Source organism: Mastomys coucha, unplaced genomic scaffold (assembly GCF_008632895.1).
Source record: "Mastomys coucha isolate ucsf_1 unplaced genomic scaffold, UCSF_Mcou_1 pScaffold22, whole genome shotgun sequence".
NCBI classification, from domain to species: domain Eukaryota; kingdom Metazoa; phylum Chordata; class Mammalia; order Rodentia; family Muridae; genus Mastomys; species Mastomys coucha.
The window spans coordinates 60,141,827-60,154,264 of record NW_022196905.1 but is presented as its reverse complement, the minus strand read 5'-3'; the positions used below and the strand labels follow the sequence as shown (position 1 = coordinate 60,154,264).

The window sequence follows — 12,438 nt, the reverse complement described above, 5'->3', positions numbered from 1 at the left end:
CTGAGTTCGAGGCCAACCTGGTCTACAGAGTGAGTTCCAGAACAGTCGGGCTACACAGAGAAACCCTGTTTCAAAAAACAAAAACAAAAACAAACAAACAAAAAATAGAAGCAGGATGCACACCTTGGCTGGGGTGAGGATTAAAGAGCCAGAGGATAAGCCATATTAACTTTCATTTCATTTTACACATGTACATGTCAATCAATTCATTGAGTATTTTCTGTGTGAAACATCATGTGGAAGTGCCCTGAGCAGGAAGGTTCATCATAAGGGCTGGATTCTTATTTGCCAATGAGAGAAGGCGAAGAAACAGGTACTTGTGGACTACACAGTTGAGCACAAATGAGCATGGGGCCACTCATCCAACTGCAGAACACAAGCAATAGGAGTCCCTTCATCATAGGTCTATGACATGGGCATGAGGTACGGGGTGAGCTTGAAGTAGGCATACGGGTGATTCTTGAAGCAGCCGGAAACCAGGGCTCTGTGATTTGGGGACCTGAACTTCAACTCTCATCTGCCTGCTCTGCCTGTTGGCTTGTTGGCCCTCACTGCAGTTCCTAACTAAAGTTGTTGGTACTCTACAAGGAGGCCCACTGTTTTTTCTCACTTGCATTTGAAGAATATGCCAGGAAAAGATCCCTATAGGCTTGCACAGAGTAAAATTCTCTCCCACAATGGCTAATGAGATTGGGCAGACAAGATCCTAAATCCTTTCAGTAGATGAAGAGAAGTAGGCTCTGTTTCCAACAGGAGAAAAATAACTCTTTATGGGGGAACTGGCCCAGGAACACTAAGCTTCACTCACAGCGTGGGTCAGAAACAGGATTTTTCTAAGTTCTGTCCTTAGGGAAGGGAATGTCTGGTTATTACTATCACTGCAAACATAGCAAGCAAAGCTAATCAAACTTAGGGTCTCTAAAAACCTATTGCAGTCTATCTACTAAGCCAAAACCTCTGCCTTGGTTTCTCAAAGTTAACAATAAAAACATAGGTCATTAAGTCTCATGTCTTTTCAAGCAGGATTTCTCCTCATGCAGCAATTGAAGCCCAGCTCTTCAGAGTGTATTTAGGATCTAGAGTGCCCAGTTCTAAAGACTCCATGCCCTTTGGCACTTTGATTGGCTTTGCCTTTCTGGATTCCTGGCTCGGGGCCATGCATTCAAATCTACCTCACAGCCAGTCGGTCAGCACTGTAGTGCTCTTGGAAGTGGGAGTTCAGACAATCAGGAAAACTATCTAGATGCCACAGAATCAACCCTCTGAAAAAGGATTGATCCGTTTCTTATACTTTTGGTTGTGTGCCTAGCCTTTAATGGCTGAGCCATCTCTCCAGCCCTGGTTTTAGTTAATTTAAGAAAACTACTTTAATTAACCCTAAAACTCAACATAAGCATTAAGATTTTACATTAGTAAATTGTTTCCCAATATATTCCATTAATTGTGCTTTGGGGATTGAATAAAAAAAAATATTTTCACGTATATTTGGATCAAATGCTTAAGTCATCTATCACACTCTATCAAATGATAGGCATGTATCTGACTTCTCAGATGTGACTGGGAACATTGATAAAATGTGACGCACTGACTACTATGGATTGGCCAGTGCTTCGTGATGAAATGAACTAATATTGGGGAAAAGCCCTGAGAAACGTTTAAAAACAATTGGGCACTGTAATCAAATCTTAACTCTGGGGTCAACAGACTTATCACCCTGAACAGAGAATAAACCCATCAGTGTGGGTAATCTTCCAAATATACAAGTCCTGTATCAGCGGTACCAAGTAATCAATGTAAGTAGAAACAAACATCCACCGAGTAAACAACTGAAGTGAAAAGCAAGTCGAACACAGTAAAATACTCATTAGAACAGAGTTGCATAAACGTTTTTAATAACGTGTTGGTAAGAATGCTCTGTACATTGCTGGAGGGACCATAAAATGGTATAGATGTTATGGAAAACAACCCAGAGGTTCCTCCAAAAATTGAATGCAGGATTGCAACACGACCCAATAACTTTACTTCTGAACATATTCACAAGGAATGGAAAGGATCGAACCAAAGGGCCACATGAATGGTGATGTTTATATGCACAATAGGCAAAAAAATAAATGCAATCTAAATGCCTACTAGCAGACAAAAGGACATAATATGTACACAGGCACAAGGAGCTGTAATTTACTCTTAAAAAGGAGTGACATTGTACACACTATACCAATGGGCTTTAAGCCAAATGGAATAAGCCAGACACAAAAGGACAGACGCTATATGGTTTTGCTTCTATGAAGTACATAGAGTGGTCACATTCAGAAGGATGGTGGGTAGAATAGACATGATCAGGGTCAGAGAGGGAACAGATTAGTGGGAAGTGATTGCTTAATGGGCACAGTTTCCATCTGTGCTAATGAAGACGTTCTGAAAATATTGCTAACCATTAAATATCTGCATTGCCTATGACTTACACATCTAACCTTATCCTCAGTGAATATTTGGAGGAGGAACCTTTGGGAGGTGATGAGGGCAGACCCCACATGAATGGATTTTCCTCTCCGTACACCCTCCATCATGTGAGGTCACAGGCAGAAGGTACATGAACACAGGGGCAGGTTCTTACCAGACACAGAATCTGCTGGTGCCTCGATGTGAGATTTCTCTGCCTCCAAAATCATGAAAATCAACTTCTCTTGTTTATAAGCTAGCAAGTTTATAGTGTTTTGTTATAGCAGCTTGATGAACTAGATAAATGATAGTGGTCTCAAGTGTCACTGAACTGTATATCTACAATGGTAATTGGTATTATGTATTCTTAATACAGAAGGAAATAAAGGGAAGAGAAGAGAGAGGAAAAGAAGGGAAGGGAAGGGAAGGGAAGGGAAGGGAAGGGAAGGGAAGGGAAGGGAAGGGAAGGGAAGGAAAAAGAGGCCATCACCAGCAACAAAATTTGACTTGTCACATGATATAGTCCTGGAATAAATGACCTGGGAAAGTGTGGATCAAGTCAAGTAGGGAAATACGGTATTCAGTACGTCTCAGCTGAAGGCGCTTTGAGTCACCATTGTGAGAGATCCTTTGTATGTATGATGTATGTATGTGTCTATGATGTATGTATGTATGTATGTATGTATGTATGTATGTACTGGGTATGCATGAGCTTATGTGTATTACATTTGCAAAGGTGTCTGAGAAGGTCAAAGGGTGCCAGATCCCCTGGGACTAGAATTAGAAATAGTTGTGAGCCACCATGTGGGTACTGGAAACTGAACCTGGGTCCTTGGCAAGTGTACCCAGCGCTTTTCACCACTGAGCCATCTCTCCTGACTCCAAGACGCCATTTTAAAGAAACTCTTGCAACTGAGCACTCTCTGCACCTAGCAAACCTCAGAGTACTTTATCTACCCCTCCATTCATGAAATGTGGCTTTTAGCACCTGAACCGGTATTGAGACTGTCACATGACTCTGCTGTGACCATACACTCTCCTCAATCCCTCCGCCAGGAATGCCAAGCCCAAGGCATGCAAGGCTCACAGGACTCCAACAGCTCAGTGTCTGATTCATTCCTGCCTCAAGAGAAATGATGCGATTCACACTGTCTCTCCAGACAAGGATTTACTGGTTAAAGCTGACCCCAGGAACAGAATCCTTCATGGTCAGGGTCAAGCATGTGGATGACATTAGAAAAAGAAACAAGAAGGAGATACACTGACAGATTCAAATGTGGTTGATCATTTTGCACTTGGGGGTCACAACCTTTCTACTGAGAAAGCCAAAGACCAGGAAGAAAGGAAATGCCACAGAGTGAAAAGCCACTGGCGACCTTTACACTGACCCCGACAGAGAGCGGGACCTGGAGTAACTTTAGCACTTAAGATATTAAGCTGGAGAAAATGGCTCACTCCAAACATTCTGCTAATTTCTAAATATCTGTAAAAAAGAGAAAGGAGAAAGAACTCCGGAGGGAGAAAGGAAAGAGGTGGAAATGTTGCCACCATGCCGCTCCGTCTGTTCTTTCATATCTATCTATCTGTGCAGTCCTCAACTGAAATTGGAGCACCTTTACTACACTAGCTTGTAATTCAAAAAGGGGTGTGAAGACTGTCTTCCAATAACCCATAAGGTCCTGACTCCATAATCGTGCAGGAGTGGAGGACACAATACATCTTTACTATATCTATCTATCTATCTATCTATCTATCTATCTATCTATCTATCTATATGTAGTATATACCCATGGATACTGGAATGTTTGGTCTAATTTGTACAGTAAGTAGAGTGGGCAAGTTATCTCTTTCCAGTAGAAAGAGCATATTCTTGGCATCCAATTTGAGTTAACATAGTGTATATTCTGTTCATGTTCACAAAACATACATGAAACAAAGGTCACCAAAGACAAGGATGAAGAAGACAAGGTAAACAAAGGAATGTAAAGCTACTACTGTGGGTACAAAATACCCTCTTCTAAGCTCCTGAAAGAGCATCTCAGGTGCCTAAGGACAAGAAGTATCAAGGCCCTAAAATGTATTTGGAGCATTACAATCTCACATTGAATTCTAGCCCAAGTACCTTTCAGATGTAGAAAAAGATCACATACAGACCAGGTCATTCCAAAGGCTCTGCACTTTGTCATGTATGGAATTATCTCTTAATGGGTATGTTTTGGCCTGCAGTGTATAAAGACATAGCTGTCACAAGCTTCAATATGATGCTCCAACCAAGCATGCCAGGAAGTCATCAATAATATTTAGATAGGTACCCCAAACCCCATGTACATGTAATCTCTAAGGAAGATATTATAAAAGTCCTGTTCAAATGTCTCCTGGCATGGTGATGTCCACATGTCTATTTATGATCACATTCCATTGGCACCACATATCCCATGATCACAATAACAGCATGTATGCACATTCTGGGTTACGGTAGGCCTGTGAGCTATAACAGCATGTGTGCACATTCTGGGCTATGGTAGGCCTATGAGCTATCACGTGCAGAGTCAGACTAGGGCTATTTAGGGACTAGCTCTATGACTGACAGACCGCAGGTGTTGGGTACATTCTAAAAATTCAGCTGGAATAGTTATAATGACATGCTTGTGTCTGCCCTGTTCCCAATGGCCAAGATACGGAAGCATCTGTGCCCTTCAGTGGATGAAGAGACACAGAGAAAATGTTCATCCCTCAAAAGGGAGGAAAGCCCCGTCCATTGTGAGAACGTGGACAAAACCCAGAACATTCTGCCATGGGAAGAAAGGCAGAAATAGGAAGATAGACAGGACCAGATCTCACTTATTTATGGAATCTTAACTCATCAAGTGCAAATAAATTTAGAATATAATGGGTAAGAACAGTTTTGTACTGTCTCCTATCTTTTTTTTTAAATTGGGCTTCGTGGGGATTATTTAAATTACTGGTGTCTCCATAGAATTCGCTTTTGGATAGTTTGTCCATTGTTCCATTTCTTTTAAGTCTCGGCTTTTATCTCTATCCATTTTCTCTTTCAGGTTTCTTTTGCTCTTCTTTACTTACAAAGCAGAGCTAATGAGCTGCCCTATTTGCTTTCTTTTTTGAGAAATTTTCTCCTTGGTTGCAACTAGCGAACATCAACATAGGCAATGTCTGTAACTGTTTGGGCTTTTCAATGTCCACCTCAGTTTTCCCAAAAAGTGGCATGAAGGCTTATTTGTTCATGAATTAATCTGTAGGCCTTAAGCTAGGCTTGTTCCTCAAATAGCTTGTTACTCTATTAACCTGTTTATACTATTCTATGTCTGCCACGTGGCTGGTTATCTCTCCTCAGTTTCATAATCTGACTTCCTCTGTGTTTTGGTGGTGAATCTCCCATACTTAACTCTTTCCCACAGTTCCTATCTCTTCCCAGAAATCCCACTTTCTACTTCCTGCCTTTGCTATAGGCCCTCAGCTTTCAAATAAACCAATCAGAAGGTGAGGGAGTATTTACAAGATATGATGAAGCCATATGAATATCAATACCAAAGTCAGGTCTGTGCTTAACTCAGACCAGCACAGAAACCAGGATTTGAATAATGCAAAGACAATCTTTACACAGTGCACAATATTATCCCAACAAATGTCTATGCCCTCATTTTAAAGATTTATTTTTTTTATATGAGTACACACTGTGGCTGTACAGATAGTTGTGAGCCTTCATCTGGTTGTTGGGAATTGACTTTAGGACTTCTGCTCACTCCAGTCAACCCCGATGGCTCCGGTCAGCCCCACCCGCTCCAGCACAAAGATTTATTTATTATTATAAATAAGTATACTGAAGTTGCCTTCAGATACACCAGAAGAGGCGTCAGATCTCATTATGGGTGGTTGTGAGCCACCATATAATTGCTGGTGCTCTTACCTGCTGAGCCATTTCACCAGCCCCTATGCCCTTATTTTAAAATCCAATGAAAAAGCAAAGTTCGATTCCACCAAACCCAAGAGTGGAGTGAGCATGAGTGAGGGCCACTGATAGGAGCATGGGCAAGCCTAAGGCAGCCACAAAATAAGGTCTGCACTGCAAGGATAATGGATTCTCTATGGCTGCATATACGGAGTCACCTTCCCCCAGTCTTCCGCACCTAATACACTCTAGACCTTCCTTGCGATCATGGGGCCATCAGCAATTAGGGCAGAATGTAAACAACTGGTTGGGAGGCAAGGCTGGACACACAGGGAAGGGTCTCCTGACCCTCCCTCCACCTCCTTCTATGAAGGAATGTCAACAAGCCCAGCTGTGGTGATCTTTTAGGCAGGCACAGCTGAACTCAGGAAGATGGCAGCTGTTTGGCTTGGAGGATTGTGCTATCTAAGACCTTCACTATTTAACAAGGGAAAAAGTCCTCTGAGGACTTTCTTTCACTGTGCTTAGAAAGGTTATTATTTGCCTTTATTTGTGTATGTTAGGCATGCACAGGGTGTGCGTATGCATGTGTGTGTGTGTGTGTGTGTGTGTGTGTGTGTGTGTGTGTATGTGTGTGCATGCACTCTAGTGAAAACACATTTGGGAGGTCAGAGGTCAAGGTGGAGAGTCCACTGTGTAGGTCTCAGGGTTTGAATCCAGGTCACCAGGCTTGGTGACAAGCACCTTTATCAGCTGAGCCATCTCACCCACCCTGCCTAGAAGTTTGGATAACAAATATACTCATTTTAATTTCGTTCCTGATAAGTTTAATTTCCTCTTGGATTCTCTTTTGAATCCCAGGTGATCAGTTAAGCAAGCTTCCCAATTTGCTAGTAGCTAAAGCTTTTTTTCAATTGCTTCACTTAATTTTGATCCCCACTGCATCCTAACCAGAGTATTACTTTGGGGGCCATTCCTTTTCCTCTGTCGTTCAATGAATTATTTTTTTGTCATCAAGCACAAGATCAGAGGGAAGAGGTTGCCTGTACAGACATTTAATAATCTAGTTTTATGTTTTTATTTACATCGTTGGACACTGCTAGGAAGCTCATTCTGTTAACAGTTTTCCATCAGCCACCTAGTAAGATGTGACAAAAAAGAGCATGAGATGAAGGGTATAAATGTCCTAGTGCCTTCCTTCAGAGGTTTGGCTCTCAGCATAATCTGGAGTATAAAGTGTGGATCATAGCTGGACTACCTGATGAGAGGCTGCTTCCAAAGCCACAAGAACATAAACCGCATTTCCTACTCACTGTAACGGGTGGGAGGGAGACGAGCAGATCACTTACTCTCTCTGGTCCTATGATGCGGTCAGCCTCAAAGACCCAGGCGGTTACTAGGATAGAAAGCACCTCCTATCTGCAGTCCCAGCATGCAACAGAAAAAGTCTTTGCATAGAGACTGGCTATGGTCAGGTCTCTGTGGACCACACAGTATGGAAGAAAGGACACCGTGAGGCGGGCATCTGATACACTCGAGTGGATCCTAAGGAAAGGCAGTCATCCCAGATCAAGTGTCTTTTGAAGCCGTTAAGTGTCTAAAATCCTTTAAAGCATGCTGAAGTGTGCAGTGTGGGAGGGGGAGGGGCAGATAGAAAGCAGTTTCGCTCCTCTCCTCACCACTGTAGAGAATAGTTTGGAAACTGAAGACTGATGGAAAAGGACATCAAAGGAGTGTGACTTGTTTGATGTTTAGACGTCCATATATGATGCAGATCACTGCTGTATTAATGGTGGCCGCCTGTAAGCCAGATGGATTGGAGGAACTGTCTCAACAGACTTCTAACTCAGTGCCACTGAAAGTTGGGGCAGGGTAAAACCATCTTAACACAAAGGATTCACCACCTCATGCTTAAAGATACATTCCCTGTTAGGACTTAATAATGCAGGAAATTGTAAATAATTCTAGGAGCTTTCATGGCTGAATCAACATCATGTTAAGAACTGGAGGTAGTGATCAACCCAACCAAACATGGTGGTTAGTAAGATGCTTGTAGGACAGTGAGCGGGACGGGGTGATTGGTCCTGATGCTCAGATGGAGTCAGGCATAGCTCGACAGCTGCCCTGAAGACTGAAAGAATCATTTCTGCCTTGGTATTTCGAAAAGTGACCTTTAATCCAGATAGCTAACAAGCAAAAGAAAGAAAACCAAAACGTAGTACACTCTATTCCTTCTAGAACATTCTCCTAAAATTTTCTCCCTAAAACATCCTTTATTTCCTTTTGTTAGCTCTATTCAAAAGACACATAATACAGGAAGAGAAACTTAATGTGATCTGAAGTTTTCACTCTACACGAAAGCCAGAACATGAAAGTAATCCAACTCATCGGACTAGCTAGGATGAATAAGATTCAATGTTGTTGGTAAAGGTGTGGAAAAGCTGACAGCTTCAATCCTGCTAAGAGGAGAATAAAATAATTCTGTGCTATGGTTCAGAAGAGCAGTTAAAAAGTAAGGGTAAAAGCTGTAGCCTTGTGTATTTCATGGACTTAGTGATTCACCTTTTAGTAACACACTGCTCATTCACATTCACAAGGGTCTTTTGTAAAACGATGTAACCTGCAATGTAGTTTAAAGTAACAAGGTGCAAACAAATGAGCAGCACCTGGTTGCTTTAGGAATCACATGGCACGGACTTAGGTCAGAAACTATAGTACTAATGATACATTCTTGGATTAGGCATTAAAAATGCTTGAAAAGTTTTAATGTTGAAGTTCAAACTATGCAGGCATTCAAAGGCAATAATGAAAAACATTCACAAGTGAACTCAGACTAAGTATTGTTCATATTAAGACATCATTTTCAAAGATAACTTTCTGTGAATATTAACAGTATCTTCCCCATTTTTAAAATTTGGGGGCAGGAGAATTTTGCCTTAGAGTTTCAGGGAGACAGAGTCCTGCATGACAAGGCAGGCAGGGTGACAGCTGGGGAAAGTATGGTGGCCAGAGCAGGAAGCCGGCTCATCACATTTTATCCAAGGACAGGAAACCGAGAGATCAAACAGGAAGTGAGGCCCTGCTTTAAGCCCTTAGAACAAGGTCCTCATGGCGTGCTTCTTCAAGCATGACTCCACATTCTAAGGCTCCATAAACTTCCAGCACTGAGGTCAAAGATTCAAATACACGAGCCCATGTGGGATGTGTTTCCTCTAGGCCACATACTTGGCATGGTGGTGGTGGTACTGATGATGATGTTGTTGCTGCTGCTGGTGATGATGGTGATGGTAATGGTGATGATGATGGTGGTAATGGTAGTGATGATGGTGATGATAATACTACAACAAAAACCTTAATAAACATTTCACACAAGTGGGAGGACATGTATAAGATATGACAAAGTGAAATGACTTTGGCCAAAGCAGACAGTGCACTGGGGAGGCTGAGGCTGAACATATACTACATGTGCAAGGGCAGTCTCAGATATTGAGTGAGTTCAAGGGCAGCCTGGGCTACAGAGTAGGACTGTCTGAAAAACCAACAAAAATGAAAAAATAGAATATCAGAGTCAAATACTTTTATGTTGCAGCTATTTGTAGACTGTTTACTACAAGGGGAGAAAAAAAAACACCTTCAAAGTTAAAAATTTGTGAAAAACATAGATTGGGTAAATTCAAAGTATTCTTATTCATAAGTACCTAAGGAGAAGCAAAACCATAAATGACTAAAGTTGTGGATCCTTAAATTGCATAGATTTTTCAAAAGCAAAACATAAGCTCCAAAAGAAATGTGCTCAGAGCCTGGGAAATGGTTCAGTGGGTAAGCATGAGAACCTGAGTTCAAATCCCTAGCATCCATGTAAAGGTTGGGCATGGCTGTGTGTACCTTTAACCAGAGCACTGAGAGGCAGAGTCAGGTAGAGAGGCGAGCTTACTGGCTAGCCAATCCAGCCCAAATGAGGAGCCTCCGGTTCAGTGCGAGACCTTGTCTCAATATAATAAGGCAAAGAATGATAGAAGATACTTAGTGTCCTTCTCTGTACCACACACATATGCACATGGGCATCCATACCACCCCTGTATGAATGAATATACACATATATACCACATATATACATAACACGTGCACACATCCAAACACACAAAAATTCAAGATAAACAAAAGAAGTATATGAAGATAGATAAATTATGAAGTCAGAAAATACGCAAACAAGATCATAGAAAACATATTGCTTATTAGTGTATATGTGTCTATGGCCTTCTTTTAATTTTCTACCTTATATTCTTGTCTATCCACTAAAACAAGTTAGTTTCCATTTGAAGTCAGTGAAAGACAACAAATGGCTAACCAAAAAGGTGGTCCTTTTTCTTGTCAGAGGACAAAGAGACTATCTTACAACTAGGGAGGCAGCGTGGACATGAGAGGATTAACAGCACCCTTTCTAGCTGCTGGATCTGAGGAGAGGAGAAATTTCTGTGAGTGGCACAGATGGACAATATTTGCTATAAAGTGTATCATCTCCATGTCACAAGAAGGAAGTTTTTCTTCCACCAAGACAGATTCAATCCTGCATCAGATGTTTATTTTCTGGGGGGGGGGGCACAGAAGTCACAGAGCTTTTTACTTAAAAAAAAAAATGAAATGCACACCTGCCAAAATATGTTTAGAATGTCCCAGAGTCATCACATGATGTTTTTTCCAAGAGTCAGGCCACCAAGGACAGAGTGCTCTCAAGTATCTGAGAGAGGATTCTTAAATGCTTTCGTACAGGTTCATATCCACACAATGAAATAGTGTTCTAAAGTTATTTCCAAGAGAGCATTTATCAAAATGAATATAATTTTTAGATTTTGGTCTTGTAATGAGCATGGGAAAAACTGGTACATAGTAAATATCTGTTAAAATATTACATCTGGGGCGAGACAGACATCTACCTATAAAAGCCACATCTGATGCCATATGGAGCGGACTGATCACCCTGTGTTTTCTCGGGCTTGCTGCCTTTAAATTGAAAAATCTTAAAGACCTGCAATGCTAGCTGGAAGTGTTGCTACACATCTGGGGAGTCTTGGGGAAGAGGATTTCAAGCTCATGGCCAGCCTGGACTACCCACTGAGAGTCAATAGCTAAACAACTACATTATAGAAATGAATAAACAAATTAAAAATGAGAAAGACTATCCTGAGAGTGTCTTTACACTTAAGCAAGGACCACAGTTCCTGGTTCCAGATTCATTACAAGTTATTTCCTACTGATAGACATCTCTGCCGCTTCTAACCTTTTGCTACCATGAAACATACTGGAAAAAAAAGATGTGTGTCTCTCTCTGTGTGTGTGTGTGTGTGTGTGTGTGTGTGTGTGTGTGTGTGTGTGAAATACAGAAAGAGGAGTGGGGTACACCTGTGGAAGGGAGATTGTTCTAAACATCTCAGGCTCGCTTTTTTTTTTGATATTTTTCTTTATTTACATGTAAATTTCTCCATTCCCAGTTTCCCCTCCAAAAAACAAACAAACAAACAAAAACAACAAAAACAAACCCCTGTTGCTAGGCTCGCTTTTTAAAAATAAGTTTTCAGACTAAGTTTAAGCACCAAGTTTCTGAGGAGTGAAATGATTCTTCCAGGGTCATATACGTAGCAAACACCAGAGCTGGGGTTTAAACCTGACCCCAATGTCCTGTCCACTTTACCTCCTTACACAGTCAGGTAGATGACTTCATATAGCATAAAAGGATACTAGCCACTCTTAAGATCAGCACTGCTTCAATCCAATGCACTAACCATTGGCAGCAGTGATGGTTAATGAGCTAGGTTTGTGGCTTCACCTGGTCTTGCAAGGAAGCCTCTGGATGCTATAGTATGAAAGGGGGCCATGTGATCAGCAGTCAGACCCAGAATGGTATTCTACACACGCTGAACACATTGTGTCCTTCTGAAAACTTCACTGGGACATCCCTGTCAGGTCCCACTTGATTCCATATCATAAAACCAGTGCCACAAAACCAGGGTATTTCCTCCTCCCAAGGTTTGTGTTCATCAAATGAGCTACATTTGGATCGTTTGGCACAAACTCCCTCTTGGCTGGCATATGTA

At 41.6% G+C, this 12,438-nt stretch overlaps 1 protein-coding gene across 12 annotated transcripts in view; it reads right to left on the bottom strand.

The window, feature by feature from the left end:
* The window catches only part of Limch1 (LIM and calponin homology domains 1), a 308,356-nt gene that overhangs the window by 103,100 nt on the left and 192,818 nt on the right, over window positions 1-12,438 (bottom strand). The gene's annotated exons all lie outside the window — the stretch shown is intronic.